This window comes from Aulonocara stuartgranti, assembly GCF_965226115.1.
Source record: "Aulonocara stuartgranti genome assembly, chromosome: 3".
In the NCBI taxonomy this organism is placed as follows: Eukaryota; Metazoa; Chordata; class Actinopteri; order Cichliformes; family Cichlidae; genus Aulonocara; species Aulonocara stuartgranti.
This window is the reverse complement of record NC_138941.1, coordinates 42,071,589-42,097,600: the sequence shown is the minus strand read 5'-3', so window position 1 is coordinate 42,097,600 and position 26,012 is coordinate 42,071,589. Positions and strand designations below refer to the sequence as shown.

The 26,012-nt window shown below is 44.4% G+C and overlaps 1 protein-coding gene across 2 annotated transcripts in view; it reads right to left on the bottom strand.

Annotated features, from left to right (window-relative positions):
• Positions 1–26,012, bottom strand: part of LOC309701701 (up-regulator of cell proliferation-like) — an 87,855-nt gene that overhangs the window by 9,229 nt on the left and 52,614 nt on the right. The window contains exon 1 of one of the 2 annotated variants that reach the window (XM_082525856.1): positions 1,398–1,411. The exons of the other annotated variant lie outside the window; for it this stretch is intronic. The gene's annotated coding sequence lies outside the window, so the exon portion shown is untranslated. Of the gene's footprint in view, positions 1–1,397; positions 1,412–26,012 lie in introns of those variants that run through there. 2 annotated transcript variants of the gene reach the window in all.

The following is a 26,012-nucleotide window of genomic DNA, read 5'->3' as shown; positions in this document are numbered from 1 at the left end:
AGTTATATCGTTATCGCAAATTTTCAAATGTATATCGTGATAAATATTTTTGTTCATATCGCCCTGCTCTACTTTGAATTTTACTCAGGTTTATGTGATTTCTTGTACAGCTTTTACAATAATTTGCCTCAGATGATTTAGTGCACAAATATTTTCTGCAGTTAAAGAAATTTTTTCAAAAAGTGAATGCTGAAGCCATGAAACAGGGTAGAACTGTTTAAGCAAAAAAAAATGAAAACACATACAAAGGTTATTATATTCAAATAAAACTAAACTTAAAAACTAGATGTGAAAAAAAAATTAAAAATACTTTTTAACAACCTAGTTTTTAAAGCTGTTGTTCTGAGCCGTGGATCTGGAAATAAATCTACCGAGCCCAACTCTTACTTGAAAATGAAAAACTATGCTTTCAATATGGACATATAGAAATATATCTCGTGAGGTTCGAATACAGATACGATATGATCCACAAGCAATGCTTTGTATGCATTTGTTTCACACTGAGAGTTGAACGCAGAAGGTGGAAGCATTAAATATGCCTCGAAACTGACTGCACTTGGCCATGCCACATGATCTATACATGTCAGGCGATTTGTCCATATGTATTTAAGGTTTTGTGAGTGTGCGGGAGAGATGTCACAGGTATTTTTAGACATTTGTACAAACAGAAAGGTGATTGAAAGTCCAAATGGTCAGATTCATGAAGCTGAAACTTTTTAAATTACATGTGGTCGGATTGCTTGGTATTTTTTTGTATAGTGAAGCATGCCTGAGTCCTCAACGGTTTCACATAAATCATTGTACACATTTGAAAAGCTCAGTTTAAGCTTGTGGATCATATTGTATGAATTTTTATTCAAAAGTAGGCCTGCACGTAACACCTCAGCTCTGCTTTTCAAAATGTTCGTTGAACAGCTCTTAAAAAGTAAAAAAGCTCTTCTCCTTATTAAGACATCTTATTATTCTTGTATTAAGTAAATGTATTGTCCTTTCTGAATTGCATCATTTCTTACTCCCATCTGCACCACACAAACCACAGACACACACATGCACATGTAGGTCTTTTTCTTCCAGTGTTCGGTCAGAGGGTCTGAAATGGCACTTTTGATGTTGAAGGTTCATGTATGTACGCCTGATCTAGACAGTGATAACCACATTATAATATCTGGCACACTATACCAAACTTTGTGACCTGTTATCAGTCTACAGCAATCCAAAAATGCACCTGTTGTAATTTTATCACCACAGTGTGTTAAACTGTGCTGATAACTATAACTATAACTACATCAGATAACTATGTATTGTTTTTATCTGTGAAAACATTAAAGTGTAATCATAACCCATAAATCAGACTGTACGGCCACAAAGAATGAAAAAAAAAGCATTAAACAACCTACCGTTACAGAAGAGATCTGTCTGTCTAACCTTTTCTGCTTCTGCACTACTAGCAGTAAGATTGTTTTCCTGTTTCTGCAGATAAGTCACTTCCTGTAGCGCAGTGTAGTGCAGAGGGGATTCTGAACACCCCCTTTATATGGTTAGATGAACACTTTCATTTCAACCTGGATCATGTGACTTCTTGTAAAGTGGTTTAGTGCCTCACTTACTTTCAGGGGATTCTAACTGCCTCTTCAATAAAGAACTACTATAACTTTATGTTCCACACAAATATGTGTAGGGGTTTTTTTGTAAGAGAGAAGGCAAATAGCTCCAGTTATAGGTTTTCACAATTTATTATCAAAATGGTTAGAATTTCTAATTTTTTTACATGGCACCATGGACCTCGTCTCTGGTTCAGAGACAAAAGGCTGCCGTGTCTCTCTGCTCACTCAGGAGACACAAACAAACAAACAGCACCACACCAGGCAGCAAATAATTATCGGTGATAAACAGGATTTAAGGAGATTGGTCAAAAGTTGGAGAAGAGCCACAGTTCTCCTTATTTGACTGAGATCCAGCACTTTGGCTCATGTTTCTTCTTCTGATGCTTTGTTGGTATGTCTTTATGTGGAGATGCTCCTGTTACCATGAAAACCACCTCTTGTCTTCCTGTCAGGCCTGTAGAGTTAGAAGGGAGGGGGGGGGATAGTGCATACTATCTCCTAACGCCTGATTTATGGCTGTAACAAACCCACAGCAGACCCGTGTGCATGTTCATGCTTTGCGGCATTCTTTATTTATATGCAAACACACACAGAGCTGCAGCTCTCTCCTGCTGCCAGCTCAACATTACCACCGCCAACACCACAGGACCCAGTGCCCTATTTAAGTCGGCGGGGGTGATTGCGGATGCCGTGCAGGTGCGTCCGCCTTCCCTGCACGGCACCGCAGGCCACGTCCCGCCACAATGGCCTTGGCTAACTTCCACAGACAAGAATGCTTCTCTCTGTTTATGTCTGTTAGTATCAGAGTAAGAGCCCCCCTTCAAAACATACTCACAGTACACTGTATGTAGCAAAGTATAAAACACACATATGTGATGCTAATTATGAGGTATTAGCCTTACAGATAAAAATAATTTGCAACACATGCAAACACAAAAATACTGCTGCTCAACTGTGTAATGTGCTTCAAAGGTGTAGTTTAAACAGTGTGCAGTAAGACTACAATTACTGTTTCTGTGTGGCCTAACCTACTTTCTTCTTAGGGGAAGGTTAAGGTTTTAGCTTTTGAGGTGTTTAGTTTTTGTGGTGTATAGAGGTTGAAGTGTCTCTAAACTGTGTGCTCTACAATAATTTGGAAGAAATGCTACTATGTTTTCCTTACGCTTGGTCTAGGACTGTGTCAGCAACTGCAATTAAGGTTCATAAACCCATTTTTGTGTGATAGTTTTAATGTACTTAGAGACAGTTTATACATATTAATGTGTTGGCTTACCAGGACATTTGCACTTGTGGTAACCACCTTTTTTCTTGGTTATACTGGAAATTTAAAATGGGTAAGTTTAATAAAACTACAAATATGGAGCAGCTTTTTTGCTATGCTAAAGCCCAACCAGTGGCCATCCAGTGGACTAACAAATTGAAATTGGTCCTATTCTTGTAAAATAAATAAATAAATAAATAAATAAATAAATAAATAAAAAAAATATATATATATATATATATATATATATATATATATATATATATATATATACACTAAGAACTAAAGTATCCACTGCACTTGTTGAGGTCCTGTTAAAACAGTTCCTTTTGGAGGTGGATCCCTCTGATTCAGGAGTTGGTGCCATGCTCTCAAAGCAAAGAGATTTAATGTATCCTTGTGTCTTTTTCTCCTGTTGTCTCTACCACAGAATGTAATTATGACACTGGAGGAATGGAGACATTTGCTGGAGGATGCTGAGGAACCTTTTGTTATTTGGACAAAACTGTAAAAACCGTTTAGTGCAAAACTGTTTTCTGCAGATTAAAGACAGTTTGTTACAAAGTATATGGTTGAAGGAATGTTATATCTAGTGTATAACAGCTAGATAATCTTGAAAATTGTAAATAAAAATATAAACAAGGGCGAATGTGAGAATAATAACTTTTTATATCCTACACACATACAGCCACACACACACACACACACAGACTTTGTGCTCTCTTAGGTGGACAAATTCCCTTTTACAGTTATCATCCTTTAAAATTGTCTAACATTTGAAGAGACAGAAAAAGCAACTATTGCTTTTAATTCTCTTTAGTTTCGTTTACTTTGCAGATTGGATTTCTTGTTTCAGTTTAGCTTTTATTGTTTGAAAATGTCATTTCACAATTTTTTTCTGCTTCTGTTCAACTGGCAGTGAGATTGTTTTCCTGTTTCCTACTACATATAACAGGAAAACCCCTTTGATACGGTTAGATGAACACTTTCATTTTCACTCAGCATCTTTACATTTGATGTTTTTGTGAAGGTTTTTAGTGCCTTTCAATATGTATTTACATGTAAATCTGTTAATAGTGTCTGTTTAAATGCTTTCCTGTGGTTATTTTCAGTAAGACTGCTGTCCTGTTACTGTAGATAAATCACTTTCTTTCCATATCTGAGCCAGTGTAGAGCAGGGCGGATTCTGGCCTCGCCCTTTTTATACCGTTAGATCAACACTTCATGGAACTTCCTGTAGAGTTTGTGAGAGCAAACTGCATCAGGTGATTTACTGCACAAATGCTTTCTGCAGATCTTGGTATCTGTTCTTCCCTATGTTTTGTTTCCAGCTTAACATCCTCCTTAGTCATTAGGTTAGTTATCTCTACCTGTTTCCATCCTCTTGTTATCCTGTGTATGATTATATATTGTCTCAGTCTTATCTTGCTCTTTGTCACATTCTCCTTCATGGCTGTGTTCCTCCTTGTTATGTCTTTCCCATGAGGAATAGAAGATTGATTATTTGCTCCTCACTTGCTTTAGTTAGTATTTGGTTAAAGCTCAGCCATAAACTGGTTTTAAGGTTATTTCCTCCTGCAGTCCTGCAATTTTGGTCCCACTCCTGCCTGTTACTGGCATTTCCAACTGGACCATTGTGCAGATACGGAAAAAATGTTTTTTTGAGGAATTTGCCTATAAAGGGACATTCATGATTTTGTTACCCCAGTCAGGGCTTACCTCTCCCACTTTTTTAAGCTTCTTCCACATCAGACATATGTAATTACCCTCCTTTAGCGTGGAAACTGGCGGTGTGGTCAAGTTAGGTGCAATAGGAAACAAAAGCTCAGGACAGAACAGTTATCAGGCATGTGTTGCATGTGCAAAGCTAGCATACATTTAAATTCATCTTGATAGTCTGGGTGGGACTAAAATTTTTATATTCAGAAACTTAAAGTATGTATGTATCAGCAGCAGAATGTACATGAAAATAAATGTCCATTTATTTTTCAGTTATATTAAGCATTGGAGTATTTTGGATTGGTAGTTCTGCTGTGTTTGTTGCATCATATTGCTGTAAATATTTATATGCTGTGTATATTTTGAGGTAAGTTGGTCTATAGTGTTGCATCACATTTTATAAGGATTTATGTGTTTCTGCCCAGTTTGACCCATTTAGCAGAAGTCAGCCTGTTTAAGGCTCTGATATCTATTCTGTATGATTTAAAGCAGTTATGATATGGTATGATTTTCTCTTGAGGGCCGGTGTCCTGCAGGTTTTAGATCTCACCCTGGGTCAACACACTTGAATCAAATGATTAGTTCATTACCAGGCCTCTGGAGAACTTCAACACATGTTGAGGAGGTAATTTAGCCATTTAAATCAGCTGTGTTGGATCAAGGACACATTTAAAACCTGCAGGACACCGACCCTCGAGGCCTGGAGTTGCCCACCCCTGTAATGAAGGAATATTTATTAGATCAGTCTACTCTTCGTTTTATCAAAAACATACTGTTATCACAGCTTGTAGAGTTTCTTTTTATGCTTATAAGTAAGCTTTCAGGCATATTCAGTAATGCTAACATATCTTAAAAGAACAACATTTGTCTATCATATATACAATACATCTATATATATCAGAGTGAAAATAATAAAAATTTTCACCTTTATTTATGCCAAAAAAATGCTGTATAAAATGTTTCTAGTGGCTAGTATCCAGATCCAGCAACACTGCCAGAGACTTCCTGTAATCTATTACAGTTGTAAAAGAAATGGTCCAGGAACAGGTCACGCAGGTTAATCCTGTGTGAACAATTGTAAATATTGTTTTTTGATCTTTAAATACTGTTGGTGTATTAGAAATATTCTTGTTTAGTTGTTATTGTTATTTACTTTATTGTCATCAAATAAAGCATTATGTTCATACATGTTTAAAATAGTTGTAAATAAAATGAGTTCAGTGACAATTACTGTTTGTTGTAATCAATTTATTCATAACATAAAACTTTTAAACTAATGCAACACATATAACAATGTGTGACGCTTCGTTAGTGGAGGCGGACCATATTAATAGCTGCAATATGGGTCCGAAAGCACAAGCCAGAGCTCAGAAGATGGAGGTGGCAGAGGACTCTCTGGAGGAGGGCGCTGTAGGGGGAGTGCCCCTGATCTCGAAGCCTCAGGAGGAGCAGCTGCATCCTGAGACTACAGATTTGGTTTCTATTGCGGGGCTGCTGCAAGAGTGTGTACGCTTCCAGCGGGACATGAGTGACAGGTGGGAGAAAGAATCAATAAAGCTGGCGCCAGATGCAGATCCAAATGAATAACCTTCGAGATGAGTTGGAGCAGCAACAAAGTGCAGCGGACCAGCCCCAAGAGCCGTCCCCGCCCCAGCAGCAATTAAGAGAGGAAATGGTGATCCTGCCGAGTGTGCGAGAGACCAAGAAGGTCGGAGCTGGGGGAAAGCAGTGATACCAAAACTGGAGGTGGGCGATGACATTGAGCAGTACTTGATAACCTTTGAGAGGCTGGCGGTGGCGTATCAGTGGCCTGAAGTGGAGTGATCGGTGAGGCTGGTTCCTTACCAGTCAGGAAGAGCTCGAGCAGCTTATGTGGCCATGGCAGCAGAGGACACTGGGGATTACCAAAAGGTTAAGGAAGCAATTTTTTCAAAGTATGACATTAATGAAGAGGTGTACCGACAGCGGTTCCGAGACCCTGACATCCGGCCCGGCGAAAGTCCGAAAGAGTTTTGCAATCGTCTGAAAGACCTGTATGGCAAATGGATCCAACCAGAAAAGAAAACCAAGGAGCAGGTTGGAGACGCCATTATCCTTGAACAGTTTTATCGCTCGTTGACTCCAGAACTCCAGGTGTGCGTGAAAGAAAGGGGTCCAAAGTCAGCGCAGGAAGCTGCTCAGATGGTGGAAACATTTCAAGCAGCAAGGCGAGGAGCTAGAAGCTTTCGATTTGGGGCTTCGGCCAAGTCTTTCACTTCACATGGTAAGTCATCTGGGGTTGGGGTGGTCCTAAGGAGTTAGAGCCTTTGAAGTCGGGAGATGGGTTTGCAAAAAACAAAGTTAACCACTAAACCTGTTTGTTTCTATTGTGGGGGGAGGGTCACATTAAGCCAGAGTGTCCTGTCAAAAAGGCTAGGGCAGCATATGTGTGTGTACCCTTCCAAGGCCCTGTGAGAATAAAGTTTGGGAAGGGAAGCAGCAAACCACCACTGTGAAAATAAATGGTAGGAAAGCCCAAGCCCTTCTGGACACTGGTAGTGTGCAAACATTGATACACCCAACACTAGTCCAGCAAGAGTTAAGCCTGTGGATAAGCCTGTCCTTAATATTTCATGTGTACATGGTGATTGTAAGGCCTACCCCGTAACAGTAGTTTATCTAGAAGTTTCTGGGCAGAAGGACCATATCTCAGTTGGGGTGGTGGAAAGCTTGTCATTTCCTGTAATTTTAGGTCAGGATATGCCTATTCTGCAGGAGCTGGTACAAACTTGTAAACCTGTAAATATTGTCACAAGGTCACAGGGACAAAAGCAGAAGGAACAATGCAATGAGCAGGTGCCAAAGGCTGAGAGTGGTGTCAGTGCAGTCCCGAAGCTAATTAGTGAGCACATTATGAGAATCAAAATGGGGCGGAGGACCAGAGCAAGCCATCTGACATTTTCTCGGAATTGCCATTTTTTGCGGAGGTGTTGCCAGAAGTTGCCATTAAAGCTAGGAAAAGCAAAAGACAAAGAAGAATAGAAAAAATGACGGGGACGGTTAAAAATATTGTTGAGCTGCCAGTTCCAGGTAGTGGAGAAACTGTCCAAGAAGACTATTCAGAGCTGCAGAAACAGGATGTGACATTGGAAGGCCCTTTTAAACAGGCAGCAGAAGTGCAGCCCAGTCAGTTGATAGAAGAGGATTAATACCTCAAAGGACAAGTGTTGTACTACAAAGGCAGCAGGGATGACAAAGGGAAGTTAGTAGTCCCCCAGCAGTGGCGGGAGCAAGTTTTGAGACTAGGGCATAGTATTCCCTGGGCGGGGCATCTGGGAACGCAGAAAACAAGGGACCGAATAGCCAGCAGGTTCTTTTGGCCAGGTATGAACAGAGAGGTTGGGGAGTTTTGCCAGTCTTGCTCAATCTGTCAACCGGCCGAGGATAAAAAAGTCCCAGTTTCCTTTATAGCCTTTACCTGTTATTGAGGTTCCATTTAGTCGTATAGCAATGGATATAGTGGGGCCGCTAGAGTGAACCCAGCCAGGTAATCGCTATATATTGGTGGTTTGTGATTACAGTACCAGATACCCAGAAGCTTTTCCCCTTAGGAATATTACAGCTAAACCGATAGCTTATGCCCTTTTGCAGCTTTTTTCCCGAGTGGGTATTCCGTCTGAGATTTTGACAGATCAGGGAACAAACTTCCTTTCACATACCCTGAGGCAGGTTTATAAGCTTTTAGGTATTAGAAGTATCCAGACCACCCCTTACCATCCCCAAACAGATGGCTTGGTGGAGAGATACAATCGAACTCTGAAAGCAATGTTGAAGAAGTTCATCTCAGCTAATGCCAAAAACTGGGACAAGTGGCTTCTCTATTTGCTGTTTGCTTATAGGGAGGTGCCTCAAGCCTCAACTGGCTTTTCACCTTTTGAGCTCCTTTATGGCAGGCAGGTGTCAAGAAAAATATGTTATTTTAATCTCACTGTGATATCATTTACATGCACTGTCATTATTTCATCATTACTTCATTAGTCTGTATCAGTTTATCAGCAAAATATTATCATGTATCATTTGAATTAACATTTAGATAGATCAGTTAGAAACCACCAGAATAGCTGGACCTCCAGAAGGCTCAGCTGAAGCGGGTCACATAAGGACGGTGAACCCTCTTTAGCCTGATCCCACAATTTTACAAAATACACACTCATGAACACACTATTGGTTAGATTCCCAGATACTGATGAGTGGAAACATCTGGTGTAAGTCTGGGAAAGTGTTGTTGTGCTGGGAAGATGAGTTCTGGGGAATTCTTCTGACGTCATAATGGCTATAAAGCTTTCTGCAACGAGCAGGGAAGTCGAAGTCCACTTTCCCGCACTGTACTGTGCGTAATGTGCTGTGTGTTTTAATAAAATAATTTGTGTTGACCCACTATGGACTTTCAGTCGTATGTCTCTTCCTCAAAATTCGAACCACGACACAGTCTCACCTGTGTCGTGGTTCGAATTTTGGATGTTCTGCAAGAATCCTGGGTGAAGCCGAGGAGAGAGGTGCACATTCTGCAATGCACAGTCTGAATTTGATGCTTTTCCTCTACCCAGGCTGGAAGATCTGATCGATCGTGTGGGACAAGCAAAGTTCCTCACTACGTTAGATCTATGTAAAGGATATTGGCAGGTGCCATTGTCGGATGCTGCAAAGCCTTTAACTGCCTTCAGAACAGGATGCTGTTTGGCCTGCATGGAGCGCCTGCGACCTTCCAAAGGTTAATGAATAAAGTGTTGGCAGGTATGGAAAAATTTGCTGCGGCCTACCTGGATGACATTTTCATTCACAGTTCTTCGTGGGAGGAACATCTGACTAACTTGGAGGCGGTGTTTGGAAGAATCAAGGAAGCTGGCCTGACAGTACACCCCAAAAAGTATACCCTGGCAAATCAGGAGCTTGAGTATCTGGGTTACAACATTGGAAATGGTGAAATCAAGCCAGTCAAGGATAAAGTGGAGGCCATCCGGATGAGGGAGAGACCTCACACCCACAAACAGGTAAAGTCTTTTCCTTGGACTATTGAGCTGGTACCAACGCTTCATTCCAAACTTTTCAGAGAGGGCAGCACCCTTGTCAGATCTCACCAGTACAGTAAAATCTAAACTGGTGAGGGGAGAGGAGCAAGAGAAGGCCTTCAAATCTTTGAAGGCCTTCTCTGTGTTATGAACCTGTGCTTCAGAGTCCCAACTTTCACTTGCCTTTTACGGTACAAACTGATGCTTCTAATCGAGGAATTGGAGCTGTCCTGTTGCAGGGCGTGGGAGAGAACCAGAGACCAATGGCCTTTATTAGCAGAAAGCTCTTTCCAAGGGAGACCCTGTATTCAGAAGTAGAGTTTGAGTGTTTGGCCATGAAGTGGGCTATTGACACGCTGAAGTATTACCTGCTCGTGAGAAAGTTTGTCTTGGAGACAGATCATAAGGCGTTTCAGTGGTTGGAGCGGATGAAGGACACACACAGCCGGATTACACGCTGGTTCCTGTCTCTACAACCATACCGGTTTATCATCCAATATCGACCGGGAAGGCATAATAAGGTGGCTGACTTTTTGTCTCGCGTGACAAAATGTGAGGGTGCTGGGGAGCATCTCCCTGACTAAATGATGTATACACTCATGGTGTCTAATAGGAAGTTTTGATTTTGTTATGCTTTTGTTTTGAAGTCCATTAACCTCTCTCTCTCTCTCTCCCTTGAAGTCAACTTCCTGAAGGCCTTAGTCATGGAGTGCACACACGATTATGGCCTAATGATGTTCACCTGAAAGGAGTTTTCCAATCACCCACTGATAGTGGGTTGAACCATCTGATGAGAGCTGAGGGGGGAGTGGGTTGAATTTTCAGTTTGATTTGATTTAGTTAGTTGGGATATTGTTTAGCTGGGGGTTGTTTTGTAATTAGATATTTGTGAGGTGTGTCAAAATAACTGCAATGTTTCACTGTATACACTGTAAGACCAAATAGTAATAGTTTGATAAATGAAATGAGTTCCAACTACTTAAAAACCTGTTATAAGTTCATACACCTTTATTTTTTTGAGTAGTTTGAACAAGTTTGTTTTTTCAAGTTATCAGTACTTGAATATATTGATTCGTTTCTGGCATTGCCCTCAAATAATTTGAGTTTTAACACTGACGTCACTTACGTGCCTACGTATGTACGTGCGCCACCTGTTTCTTTATGAAGTGCTGGCAACCATCTTGGATTCCTCGCTTTGAGTGCGAAATGCCCGCTCATTACTCCGAAAGAAACTTGTGGAACGTTAATATCCGAACAGAAATAAAAACATTTGTCAAGAAGTTTTTTGCGGCATTGCCTTTGACGCTGGATAAAGAAGGACATGCTATGGTATGTTACGGACTTTTGAACTGGAACAGCTAACGCTCTGCACTTGGCTAGCTGCATTTACCGCCTTTGCAGCATCTTCAGGAGCGCTTTTGTGGTAAGTTTTATTTTTTCTGAAACTATAGTTCTCGGTTGTAATATGGGTTTTTATCGTCATAAATATACAACTCTAGCAGGCATTTAAGAATTACATGCATGCGTCGTTTTATCCATGTCGGCTTGGCCCCAAAGTGTTTTGCATGAATTATGCTAATAAGCTCATATTTAGTATAACACATTATTAGTTGCAGCAGAGGCTGGGACTAATTCAGGGTCTGCACGCTTGAAGTACGCGCACTACGCGTACTATGTACGGTGCGTACTATAAGTACACGAGGTGCGGAAATGAGAGGCTTGTGAAATGGGACGGTATACGCTTCGTCGCGCTGTTCAGTTTGCCTAGCCATGATACTAACCGCGAGACACGTTACATACAGCATTGTTTGACAGAAATGAAGGAGAAAAATGTTTTGTTGGTCATTCATTTTTGTCATGACATCACTTTGATTAGTTGAGTATCTGGGGCTGAGACCACGGGACTGTAAAACATGATTGTTGCGCTTCATTTCTGTGCGGAACAATCACAGATAGACAGATAGATACACTGACTTTCATATTCAGTACTTTTGACAGTTCACTCTTCGGCTGCTCCATCTTATTAGGGAAATTCCACATACATAAATGTCAATTTCAAAACTCAACCCCATCATTTAATTTGTTTTTGATTGAAATTGAATATTACTTAAACTCTCTTAAATTAACTTCCAATATAAAAGGTTTATCATTGATTGAAATTCATTCAGAAATGTTTAACGAATGAGCTGTCACAACTTTCAAGTACAAAGTTGTTATGAAGTCTGTCACATTCCCCCCTTTTATTTCTTATCTATCCTTTATTTATTTATCCTTCTTATTTCATTGTATACTGTATATTGTTACTCTTATTTGCCTTGTATGTCTACTGTACAAACTGAACTGGAATGACTGAGTGTTCGCTTTATAATTTCAATAAAGTTTTGAAAAAAAAAAAAAACCTCTTCGGCCGCTCCCTTCTGCTGTATTTTGCGGCAAAATTATCCACACCCACCGCCGTGCTATGAATTGTGGGATATATGGGACTACGAAGCGTGCACCAGACCACGCTTGATATTTGGGGAAATCGACGGTGCATTTGGAGTGTGCATTTGAAGTACACTTCGAATTGGGACAGCCGTCGTCGCGTGGCGGTGACGTAACCGCACCTAAAATGCGTACTTCAAGTGTGCAGACCCTGAATTGGTACACAGCCATGGAGTCTAACTCAACGATCCTGCGCCGGAGGAAGCTCCATCGCTCTGTTAAGTAGCTCCCCCGACGAGCCTGATCAGAAGCAGGTGTGTGAGAACCTAGGCATGACTGGCAGCCGGCAGGGCCACGCCCATCAGGCCTGCAGGTGGCTGTCCTTCATCCTTCAGGTCCAGGACGGAGGGCCCCAAAACCTCTCCGCTAAACAGCCACCACAAAGCAACAAAAGAAAAACACAGTTCAACAGTCCAATTCCCCGGTCCAGTGGCAGCAAACAGTTCTGGCGGCCGACCCGCAGGACGGCAAAACAAGCGGAACCTGCTGTGACTTAGGCAGTGGCGGCAAAACAGTTCAGGTGGCCTACCTCTAACCCCTTGATGGAAACGCAGCAGCTCCGGCGGGCGGCCACGGGTCCGGCAGCAGTGGTGGAACGGTTCTGGTGACCTGCCACGGGTCCGGTGGCGGCGGCGCTGCTCCTCCGGCGCCCTGCCACGGGTCCAGTGGCGGCGGCACTGCTCCGGTGAGCAACAGCGAGGTGTGGCACATTGGCCTATGACGCGCTGGTCGCTGACGTGGACGCACTGGACGTGGGTGGCGTGGAGGGCGCGCTAGACGTGGAGGTCCCTCCGGCTCACTGACCTCCGGCTTCGGCTGAGCGGGTCCCTCCGGCTCGCCGAGGTCTTCCGCTGGCAGCACGGGCTCCTCCCGCTTGCCGAGGTCTTTCGCTGGCAACGCCGGTCCCTCCGGTTGGTTGAACTCCTCAGCTGGTGGCTCGCTGAGCTCCTGCTCGGGCAGCGCGAGCTCCTCCCGCTCGCCGGGCTCCTCAGCTGGTGGCGCGGGCTCCTCAGCTGGCGGCGCGGGCTCCTCCGGTTCGCCGGGCTCCTCAGCTGGCGGCGCGGGCTCCTCCGGCTCGCCAGGCTCCTCAGCTGGCGGCGCGGGCTCCTCCCGCTCTCCGAGCTCCGGCTCGCTGAGCTGCTCTGGCTCCTCAGCTGGTGGCTCGCTGAGTGGCTCCTGCACCAGCTCGCTGAGCGGCTCCACGGCTGGCAGCGCAGGCTCCTCCCGCTCGCCGAGCCCCTGCTCCGGCTCGCCGAGCTCCCGCTCGGGCAGGGCAAGTTCGGGTGGCGACGTAGCAGCCGGTGAAGAAGATGGCTGAGGGGTGACTGCAGGCGGATGAGATGACGGCAGCGCTACAACTGCAGATGGTGAAGCAGGAGAAAGGACCCAAACGCTGGACTTAGTGGAATGAGCAGTGGGTTTATTTACAGTGAGGTAAATGTACACCACACATTAAATCTCCGAAATCTCCGTTATGGCACCAACCCCAGCAGGCATACACTGAACAGTGCTTTAAACACTGACATGGAGTCTAACTCAACGATCCTGCGCCGGAGGAAACTCCATCGCTCTGTTAAGTAGCTCCCCCGACGAGCCTGATCAGAAGCAGGTGTGTGAGAACCTAGGCGTGACTGGCAGCCAGCAGGGCCACGCCCATCAGGCCTGCAGGTGGCTGTCCTTCATCCTTCAGCCACACCCGCAGACACCCACACCCACACACCAGCATGGAACACAAGAGCACAGTGCAGCAAACATACATCCAATACAATAATAACAATAATAATAACAATAATAATAATGGTCCACACTGTTCACGGACCCCGAGTCCCCAGAACCGGGTCCGTGACAAATTTAAAATAAAATTAAAATTTTCTTGTGATGTAGGAACAAGCTGATATCCATGCCCAAAGTGGTGGTGTGCTTCATGCCCTCTCTGCCTATTTGTACGAAGACACCTCTACCTTCATCAAAACATGGGATGTAAGTTTTGGACAAAGTTGTGAACAATATCTTAGTAGCATCCTTGTTTAGATTTCTCAAAACATTATGACACTTTGACAGTTTGAGAAGCATCTCGATGCTTGGATCTGTCTACAACAGTGTCCATGTCACATAATGGAAACACTACATGTTTTTAATGTGTGTAGACCTTCTATAATGTTCCTAGCCCAACTATACATCACTGTACAAATGAAAAGAATATATAACTCCTATTGACTTTCTGTTGTTATTGCTACGAAGAGGTATGACTTTGCTTTACTAAAAGTACTATTTTTGTCAGTTTGTTTTCTCAAATCTTGGTGTGTTGTGGCTTTTTTGTTGTTCAAACAATTGATTTCTGAGCTAGTAATAATCCAGAAATGTGACTTGTATAGATGAAACTAAGAGAAATAGGAATGCACTAACATGTAGTAATTTTGTTTTCTGTAGATGATGCATTCTGATAGACCAGATATTAGTGAAGTGCCACTTGGACTCCTCCTGATCAGAGCCAATTCCAGCGATGCAACATTCTTCTGCCCTGAGAAGACTGCAGTTTTGGTCGAGGGTAACATGATCATTATTTTCACCACCCTGGCTGATGCATTTCTAGTAATATTGGACTGACCGACGCCCTGCACCTAAGCTACCCAAAATGTTTGGCCAACATTTTTGACTTTATTCAGAAAGTTTTGATGGGTCTGGAGGGTGGGAAGTTGAAGCCCAAAGTGCTGAGTCTTAAAAATGATCTTTTGGCAGCAGAATAATGTCCAGGATTCCTACACAGCCCTCAAGTGCCTGTTAAAGCAAGTAATTCAGTTTATCATGTTTCCAAGTCTGGATAAGTTTTTTTTTTTTTTAAAAAAGAGAGAATAGAATAAAGAAATCTTTGCAGACTCTGTTTCATACTTCATTATCTAAAAGCCACATCCAAAGTAAAAGGGGTGATTTTATTTTATTTATTTATTTTTTTTCCCCCATCATCACTTGTGTTTTAGTTGATTTTGATTGTGTTTTTAGTCAGATAACTGTGAATCTATAGAGAAAATGAAGGACAATCTCACTACATTTCTGGCTTCTAGGTGGGATCTTGAATGTCACTTAAGGAATGTTCCTCCTGAACTACTCATAACTGACATAAGGCGCTAAGGAGGTTTATAACACTTTGTTTTATGTCTCTAAAGAAGTATTTTTCTATTTAAAGTTTTATTGCTTTGTTGTTGAGACTGTGATTGCACTCTACAAATGTGCATTTTGCATAACCACAGTACTGGCATATTAAAAAGGTTACCAATTATATTTCAGTGTATTAGCTGCACTATACTATACTATTACTTTCATTCGGTTTTCCCACCTAATAATGCAGGATTTTCTTTTCCTTTTGTTTGTTTGTTTTTTAATAAAAAGGCCATACTCATGTCTTAATCAAATTTGAATACTCTTAAAACATGTTGAGAGAAAAAGAGAGAATATATTCAAAGCTTTGAAAACAATCGAAGGCTCGTGTGGTTGTTTTTTTCCATTTGGCCCCTTCACATTGCCTTGCCACCGCCACACAATGTAACAAATATATTCAAATAAATACATATTTTAATGCATAGCTTATTTTGGAACTAATCTTTCAGCAATTGAAATTAGTCTGTCCATCCTCTGCTCTCCTGCGCTCTCCCCTCCTCAGCCTCTCTTTGCTGCCTCGTGTCCTCTCTGATGAGGTCTTGCAGCTCATCAGCTGTCTCTTCACCTCTGTCTCCCTGTTGTGGGTGGCTGACTCCCTCATCGCTTTCGTTTTGGTCACCCACTGCTGCGCTTGGCCCTGGAGTGTCCTTAGGACAGATTAGGACAGGAGGCCTAATTGAAAGCATCTGTCCTATCACCTCATGCATGAGGGCAAACCAGGCCAAGCACAGCAGTGGGCTTCCCACTGACTCCCTCTCCTGAGCCTGGATACTTGCAATTCCAGTGTGTGAATGTGAGAGTGAATGAACAATGGAATTGTAAAGCGCTTTGGGTGCCTTGAAAAGCGCTATATAAATCCAATCCATTATTAATTCTAAAGGCAGAGGAAATCAAAAATGACGGTAGACAAATAAAAAAAACACAACTCTTAGTAATTGTACATTTATTAACTTGTGTTCTTAAGAAGTATCTTTTTGATAACACTTTTAAAACTTTACTTACAGTGTAGACACCACCACCACCATTGTCGCTTGTGTTTTGAAATGCATTCTGGGATACATGGCTGCCACAAGAGCCCTAAGTACACGTGTGGCGGGCTGGGGGAGGGTTTGTGCTGGTGGATGTGGGTCACTGGCCTGGTAGCCAAGCTGCCCCTGGGTGTTCCTGAGCGGGCTTGGGTTTCTGGGGGTGCTCCACTTCCGGGCTGGGGCTCTGGCTGGCCCCTGGGGGCTCGGGTCCTGGTTGGTGTGTCGCTGGGGTTGTTGGTGGGTGGGTGGATGCACAGGGGCCCAGCCCTGGCGCAGGGGGATTCTAGTGCACCGGTGGAAATGGGGGCCTCTTCAACTGGTGGGTAAGATGTCACATCCTTGCAGGAGGTCTCTGCTTTCCAGGAATCCACTCTGCACGTAGGGGAGAGGTACAGGAAAGGTGGAGAATGAACTCAACCTGGGTGTCTATTGTCTTATGTAGTCTGGTACCTGATTGGATGTTGGGGTGGGTGTAGATTCCTCTGCGGTGGGGTTGGGTGCCCCCCCCCCCCGGGCTCTGCTGGGCTTAGCGGTGCTGCTGCTGTGGGCCCCTGTCCAGATGGGCCAGAGTCCCCCAGCCTTGGTGGATTCCTGGGAGAGGGGGTGCCTACTGGGGTCAGGGGGGGGAGCTGGACCCAGGGCACTGGGCCCAGTGCCCCACCCCCATTCCTTCCCTCTCCATTCCCAACTGCCTCCCTCTTCCTGCTCCATCACAACCACACATGCAGGGCCTTGGGGTACAGGTGTGTCACTGAGGTGCAGGGGAGGCATTCCTCCTCAGTCCTCTTCTGGTCATCTGTGCCTCAATTTTATTCCGCAATCTAGACATCCACATTACTCATAGTGTCATAACACATACATATAGAGATTGACAGACTTTCGCACATTGCATGCCGGGAACCTGTGGTAAAACAATCCAAGTACCGCATCAAATGCAAGCATTTGCAGCACCGCAAAACGTTCATTCTCCCGTTCCAATACCTTCTTGGTTTTTCTTTGCCGCTCAAAAAAGTAATGTACAAAACGAAGGAGAACAATGCCGGTCCATACAAAGACAGACTCGACGAAAAGGCAAAGAAAAGATATGAGGAAAAAATCAAAGGAGTGAAAGGGTTAGACCCTTACAGCACACAGAGTGAACAAAAGACGTTAGCGTGTGTGGTGTTTCGACAGAAGAACGGAGACGGCTTGGTTTGTAATGGAACGTATATATTCAGCAGTAGTTCGCCATTTTACATCTCACCATACACTTCACTTCTTCTCTCCTTCCATCATTCTTAGTCACAGAGCCCCCTACTGGTAACTGAGTATATGTTCATATTCAGTCCCCCTTGTAAGCAACCCTTCACCATCTTAGCAGTGTATGTAAACACAAAATCTCTCCTCATTCTCACAAAATTCTACTACCTCAGTATTACTTACTTAGCATGGCAACATTACTATTTGCACAGAACATTATCAGTAGTAAACTTTGCAACCAGACAGCATTTTCAATACCTATTTCACTTATAACATTACTGTTTGAACTATACCCGTGATCTTAACATACAATCTTGTTATGGTGCCTAAATCGTCCTTTATAATGAATACTTGTACCGTTACGGTTACTGTAGTAACTTAACAACCTTAAGTCACAAAACTCACAAATAAATCACAGTAAATCAATCCTCTATTATACTTGGACCTCAGAACTAGCAGTATGGAACTTAACATTAGCACCCAACAGTGTGATGGCAAACCTGCAGTCCTGCGACCCGCGGTCAAAAGGTCCAACAATGTCAACGGCCACATGCTGAAAGGGACCATCTGGAAACTGAACCGGCTGTAAGGGAGTAGGAGCAGTTTTGGCCGTTTTGTCACACAATTGACAGACTGAGCACGATGACAGAATCGCATGGACTTGAGTATCCATGCATGGCCACCAGTAAAGCTCTCTGAGCCGCTGCTTTGTGCGAACTATGCCCTGGTGACCTTCGTGTGCGAGACATATCACCTTTTCCTGCAGGGACCTTGGGACCACCAGACGTGTCCCCCGGAAAACCAACAGTGATTCCACAGCAAGTTCATGTCGCACCAGGAAATACGGCTGTATCTCAGGTGGGAGAGACCTTTTCACCTTAGGCCAGCCTGAGCGGATAACCTGTCGCAGCAGAGAAAGGTCAGGGCAGTCCTCACATTCAGCTTTAAAATCCGTCAATGGTGTCGCTGTCAAGAGAGGAGAAACTTCAGCTATCTCCAAGAGAAGGTCTTTTTCAGCATCAATGTCAGTGCTGGAGTACGTCAGGGGAACCCGTGAGAGGCAGTCTGCGATGACATTCTGAACACCAGGACGGTACTGCACATCATACTGAAAACACATCAGCCTTGCAGACCATCGTGCGATTCTCATGCCCGCTCTGTTCATACCTTTGGTGCTGAGAAGGGTAGTAAGAGCTTGGTGGTCAGTACGAAGCGTGAATCTGCGGCCCCATACATATGTACGCCACCTTTCCACCGCCCAGACACAGGCTAACGCCTCCTTTTCTGTGGTGGAGTACTTCCTTTCAGCAGGAGACAGTGTTTGGGAGGCGAACGCCACAACCCGCTCCACTTGATCTGGATGCAACTGTGTCAACACAGCGCCTAGCCCATAGTCTGATGCGTCTGTGGTGATAAAAGCAGGTAAGTCAGGGTCATAGACGGCAAGCGCGGGACTTTCCAGAAGGAGTTTTTTCAGGTCACTGAAGCTCTCACGCGCTGCCTCGTTCCACTGGAGTTCAACTTTCATGTCTGTTTTCAGCAACTGTCGCAGTGGTTCCACCAGTGTAGCATAATCTGGAATAAATTTACTGAACCAGGATGACAAACCCAGGAACGAGCGCAATGCAGCCATATCCTTTGGAGCAGGAGCCTCGGCAATAGCAGTAAGGTGATGTTGGCTTGGACGTAGGCCTTCCTTTGAGATTACATGGCCCAGGAATGTGATGTGTGACTGGCAGAAGGAACTTTTCCCAGCATTAATCTGCAGGCCGACATCTCTGAGACGTTGGAGAACATCTTGCAGGCATGTATCATGCACCTCCTTTGATGTTCCATAGACGATGATGTCATCCAAGTAGTTGCGAACACCAGGCAGATCTTTCAGGACCGTTTGCATCATTTTCTGGAACGCCGAAGGTGCTGATGCTAGGCCAAATGGGACATGTGTGAACTGGAACAGTCCCTCATGAGTGATGAAAGCAGTCAGCTTGCGGCTCTCCGGATGCAAAGGTAATTGGTGGTATGCTGAGCTGAGGTCAATCTGGCTGTAGTGAGTGGCACCTGCCAAGTCAGAAAACAGATCCTCCATATGAGGAAGAGGATGGCAGTCAGCAATAATGCTCTTATTGGGTTCACGAAGGTCAACACACAGTCTCAACTCCTTTTTTCGCTTTCTGGCCACGACCAAAGGACTCACCCACTCAGCTGCATCGATCCTTTCAATTATGCCAGCTTTGAGTAAGCGAGAGAGTTCTGCTGACACCTCTGTACGTACACTTAATGGCAGGCGTCTCAGCTTTTGGCGTACAGGCCGCACATTGTTGTTTACCTGTACTTTATGGATGAACCCTTTAACACATCCAAGTTGAGCTGGTGGAATAGGATCAACATTGTACACAGCAGACTTCTGGTTAGACGAATCTGGATCATCTGCAGTTTCATCCTGAATGCGGTCCACTTTGCCTCCGACGATGCAGACGTTCAGTGCTCTAATGAGGTCGAGGCCTAATAGCGGGGAACCAGCTTTGACAATGTAGAAGGAAGCAGGAACTTTTTCATTCTGTGCATGCAGTGCAACTGATGCAGGCAGATGTGACGCCCACAAGTGTATGGTCACAATTGTAATTTTTTTGTGGATTGTTTTTGATGTAAAAGACCTGATTTTATGGTGGTATTGCACTTTTCATTTAGCGTTATGGACAATGTAATTGCGTAGCATTGCCACAAGGGGGAGATAGTGGTGAGTGCGATAGGCCGTTGCAACGCGTCTCTGCCTCAGACGAGGAAGAGCCTGCAGACCGAACGCAACTGATGTCTCCTGTCTCTGCTTTTCTGTTAAAAAAACAGGTTAGTGGTTCAAGTTTGTTCACTGCAATGTACATTTAAAGGCAAGAAACCTTTTTCTGTCTTAGTTTAAAGACCGCAAATGTTGTGAGAGAGTGTGTTTTCACCGATTGAGAGAAAGCTAACTATACCGCCATTTGTAATGGCAGCCGCCATTTCACTCGTAGTCTAAATAGGCAGCTGGTCTTATTACCCGTTTTATTTTGTGACAAATGGAGCTCTTAGACACTTCTTTTATCCTGGCATTATTGGAAGTTACAGTTGATTAGGACCTACCCAGTTCTTATGTGTCAAATGTAAATAGTCTGATGTATACTGTTTGTGGATGATTGTGAACTGTTTGTGAGCAATGGAAGAATATTTTTGTTTATTGGTTACAAATGTAATATATTGTTTGAATCTGTTAAAGTATAAGAAAAGTATATAGGTGACATAAGCGGGTTAATTACAGTGTTAGTGGTGCTGCACAGAAATGTTTTTGATGCTGAAATGCAGCAAAATTGATTACAGATTTATTGTAAATAAGGACGTTCATATACAATGATTATTTTGTAAGTTTATTCTTGCGAGAGTGCAAGGTAACCAAAAGGGTTTGAGCTATGGACCTAATTGAATGTTTGTGTTGTTAAAAGAGAAATCTGTGTGTCTAAATGAAAAGAAAAGGACGTTGTTAAATTCTGTTAATAAATGAGACGAGGAAGAGCCTGCAGACCGAACGCAACTGATGTCTCCTGTCTCTGCTTTTCTGTTAAAAAAACAGTTTTAAAACAGACCCCATCGAAGGCCTGTAACATAATTTTGGTGGCCCGTACGGGGATCAGCATGCTACGTGGGTGACTGCTGATCCTTTAATCAACGAACCAGAGACAGCCATCACAGGGCAGGCGTGTTGGAACAGCAGACGTGCAACTGAGGCAGCAGCGGGACCTGTGTCGAGGAGGGGAACCCCTGCTGGAGAGGTGACGGGCTGCATGTTTGAGCTGACTGCACTGTGAGGAGTTGCTAGCCAAAAGACACAGAATGGAGGACAGTGAAAGAAAAGAACTGGCTTGGCAGATCAGAAAGAGTCTTTATGCACTGACAGCAGAGGAGCTCTTCCAGATTGCTACAAACATCACACCAGTACCTGATGTGGACCCCGCAAGTGTAAGACGTGGTGATGAGGAAAGTTGTTTTGATTATGTTTGTGCTTATCTACGCTGTAAGACATTGCTTGACTTAGAGGATCAGGGGTTTTCACACCTACTGTTGTTGAAAGATGCTATTATTCATCTCATTGATAGTCGTACTGCTGAAGTATCTCACCCTGTAGTCTCAGAGGAAAATGTTGTTACTCTCACAACACTTAAGCACCCTGAACAGAGTGATGTACTTACCTCAGCTATATTGCCTCTTGACTCTGTTAATCCACAAATAACAGAGTATGAAATGCTAAAGGCTAACTACGAGGCACTTGGTAAATAGTTAGCAGATTTACAAGTGACATCTGCAACACAAGACACACCCACCCCCACTATTACACAGTCACTCCAGCCTCGAGCTGAGAGCGTGACAACCAGCCGCTCCACCACAGACATGCGACAATCTAAGCCTGATCACATGGTTTCCCTAAGAGACCTGACATTTTTGCAACGCAGAGAGTTTAAAGTACATGGTGGTCAGGTTGGGGACATTGCATCTGACATTAGCTACCATGGACTGTGTAAGCAGATTGAGGAGGGGCTCAAGGTGAAGCACACAGAGGGAGAGATCATTCAAGGTGTGCTCCATATTATCAAGCCTGGACAGTTTAAGGACATGTTGATCAGTAAAGATGACTTGACCCTCATTGAACTCAAAAGCTTACTACGTTCACACCTGAGTGAGAAGAGTGGGAGTGAGTTATTTCAGGAATTGTTGAGCACTAAGCAACATGACCATGAAACTCCACAACAGTTCCTCTACAGGATGATTGGACTGAAGTAGAAAGTCATGTTTGCATCCAGGCAGGATAACATGGACGTTGCGTATGAGACACGTACGATCCAAAATATATTTCTAAGCACCATTCATCAAGGTCTTCTACCAAAATATAGTGACATTCGTAATGAACTCAAGCCACTACTATCAGACTACAGTGTGTCAGATGAAGCCTTGATAAGGCAAGTGAACAAAGTGTCAAGCGAAGAGAGTGAGCAACAGCGAAGACTGGGATATTCCACTCGACAAAAGGTAACACATGCTCATACTGCTCAACTTGAACCTGCTAAAGACACTGAAATGACTGACTGTAAATCTAAGAGTAAGAATAAAGTCATAGAAGAGCTGGCTGCGAAGGTGGAAACCCTGACCAAAGTGGTTGAGTCTCTCACAGCCAGTCAGGCTCATGAACCCACTTGTCAGTGTGCACACCCAAAGCAGAAGCCCAGACAAACTGCAAAACAGTATGGCTGTCCCAAGTGTATTGAAAGTGGGGCTACTTCATGCACTCATTGTTTTATCTGTGGGGAGACAGGTCACAGGGCAGTGGGATGTCTCAAACGAAGCCAACCCAGAAGCTCTAGTTGGCCTCCTGCTGATACACACACGCCCAGAACCAGTGGACAGCCAGACCCAAAATCACGAGGTATGTGCTCAGAAGAGTTTGCTCATGTCAGTAGTTGGGCGACCCTTCCAACGAAAAATGCAGACACAGGGGCAAGTGAGAGAGTGGCACAGCTTGTTGGAAAAAAATGTAAAATCAAGTGTTACATTCATAGCTTTGCAGTGGACTGTTTATTGGACACAGGTGCACAAGTGAGTCTCATTGATCGCCAGTGGGCAAAAACCTACCTCTCTGACCACAAACTCCGGCCACTGACAGAACTTATTGGAGATAAGGCTCTTAGTGTGCTTGGTGTTAATGGCCAGCCATTACCCTACGACGGCTGGGTGGGCGTGATGGTGAGTCTCCCAGAGAATAGTGACCCAAACTTGACTGTACAAGTCCCCTTTTTAGTAAGCAGTGTGCCCATGGACTGCCCCCTGATTGGTTTCAATGTAATTGAACAGCTGATACTGGGGCCAAATGCTAGTACAAACCTCATACCCACCATTGTGAGCCTCCTGTGCAGCGCGATGAACCTCCAGGATGACACAGCGACGGCACTGGTCAACTTCATCCAGACCAAGCTTACCAGTGATAACGTGGTCAGCCAGAGTGTCCTAAAAGTGGGCCTGCATGATGTAGTAATCCCAGCTGGTCAAGTTAAGTATGTTAAGTGTAAAGTCTCCTCTACAGTTGACATGTCCAACCCCCTCGTGCTCTTTGAACCAACTGAGAGCAACCCACAACTGCAACAGCTTGATGTTGGCAACAGCCTCCTCACAGTTTGTGATGCCAGAGTCCCATATGTCAAAGTACCTATTGGCAACCACACTAAGCATGATGTGACCCTCACCGGCAGAGCAGCCCTTGGAACCATTGAACCAATAGCAGGAGTCGTACAAACTGACTTACCAAACCTCAATGAGCCCAAAGTGACTCAAGATGTCGACTCTGATGTATGTCAAATACCCCAGCAGTGCGGTGAAGATCAAGCAACACAGGAATGGGATCCACCTGTTGATGTTAGCCACCTGACTGAAGACCAACAATCTGTGGCCAAGAAAATGTTAAGGGAAGAGTCAGGGGCTTTTGCACGTGATGAGAATGACATGGGGTGCATTCCCAGCTTGGAAATGACAATAACACTCAAAGACACAACCCCAATTCAGAAATCGTACACCTCAATTCCAAAACCCCTCTATAAGGAGGTTAAAGAGTATATTGAGGACCTCTTAGCAAGAGGATGGATTGTAAAGTCTAGATCCCCTTACTCTGCGCCAATAGTTTGTGTGCGGAAAAAGGATGGCTCCCTAAGGCTCTGTATCGACTACCGTCTCCTGAACCAGCGCACAGTACCTGATCGCCACCCATTACCAAGAATCCAGGACCTCATTGACACCTTGGGAGGGTACAACTGGTTCTCCATTTTGGACCAGGGAAAAGCCTATCACCAGGGCTTTATAGCAGAAGGATCCCGCCATCTGACTGCATTCATCACCCCCTGGGGCCTTTATGAATGGGTGCGAATTCCCTTCGGTCTTACCAACGCACCTGCTGCATTCCAACGCAGTATGGAAGAAATGCTGGCTCCCCTTCAGGATGAATGCTGCATCCCATACTTGGATGACATCTTGTGCTACGCCAAGACTTTTGAGGAACATGTGGAAGGGCTGAGGAAAGTCTTGAGAGCCCTGCAGAACTACGGGGTCAAACTCCGGCCGACAAAATGTGACCTATTTAAAAGAGAAGTGAGGTATGTTGGGCGCTTAGTGTCAGCTGAAGGAGTACGCATTGATCCAAGAGATCTCGAGGCAGTGTACGCCCTGAAAAAGGAGACACCTGCCACAGTGGGAGATGTGAGGAGGATCGCTGGGTTCCTGAGCTACTATCGCTCATATATCCAGGATTTCTCGAGAATAGCAAAACCCATCTATGAGCTTTTGCAACCCAAGAAAACCAAAGAGGAGCATCCTCTGGGGAAGGTTACAGGACAGAAGGGGAAAGGCGCACAGTTACCATCCAAAACACCAGTTGAGTGGGCAGAGAAGCACCAGGGTGCCCTGTGTAAGTTGATTGATATGTTGGTAAACCCCCCTGTACTTGCCTACCCGGATTTTGAGCTTCCCTTCGTCCTTCATACAGACGCATCTGATAAAGGACTTGGGGCCGTTCTCTACCAACATCAGAGTGGGAAGCTAAGAGTGATTGGATACGGCTCCCGGACACTGACACCGGCTGAAAAGAATTACAGACTCCACTCGGGCAAGCTTGAGTTTCTCGCCCTCAAGTGGGCTGTCTGCGAGAAGTTCAGGGATTACTTGTTCTATGCCCCGTATTTTACCATCTACACAGACAACAATCCCTTAACTTATGTCATGAGTACCGCCAAGTTGAATGCGGTTGGGTTCAGATGGGTGGGAGAGCTATCAGATTTCAGGTTTGATACAAGGTACAGACCTGGCAAAGTAAATGTTGACGCAGACACCCTGTCGAGGAGTCCCCTTGACATTGACAGATACGTCACTGAATGTACAAAAGAGCTCTCCAAAGAAGCTGTTGCCGCTACTTGGGAGGGATGTGGAGCAGGCAAGCATGGAGATGTCGCATGGATCGCTGCTCTGGTTTTAGCGCAAGGTGACCAGCTTGAACCAGTAATCCAAGAAATGGTCACGCCCATCAATTTGGATGAACTACAAAGGGCTCAAAGAGCAGATCCTGCGATAGGTGAGATCATGAAAATGAAAGACTCAGATCAAAAGCTGACAGATGACATGAGACGGAATGTGAGAGGTCCGGCAAGGAAAATGATGCATGAGTGGACAAAGCTGAGCTTAGAAGACGGAGTTCTGTATCGTAAGACTGCAGAAAAGCGCCAACTAGTCTTACCAGCTAGCTTCAAATCCCTGGTCCTGAAACATCTGCATGATGACATGGGGCATGTCGGGGTAGAAAGAGTTCTTAGCCTGGCGAGGCAACGGTTCTACTGGCCATACATGAGGCAAGACATCGAAGCCTATGTCACCCGGCAGTGTCCGTGCATCAAACAGAAGAAACCTGTGACAC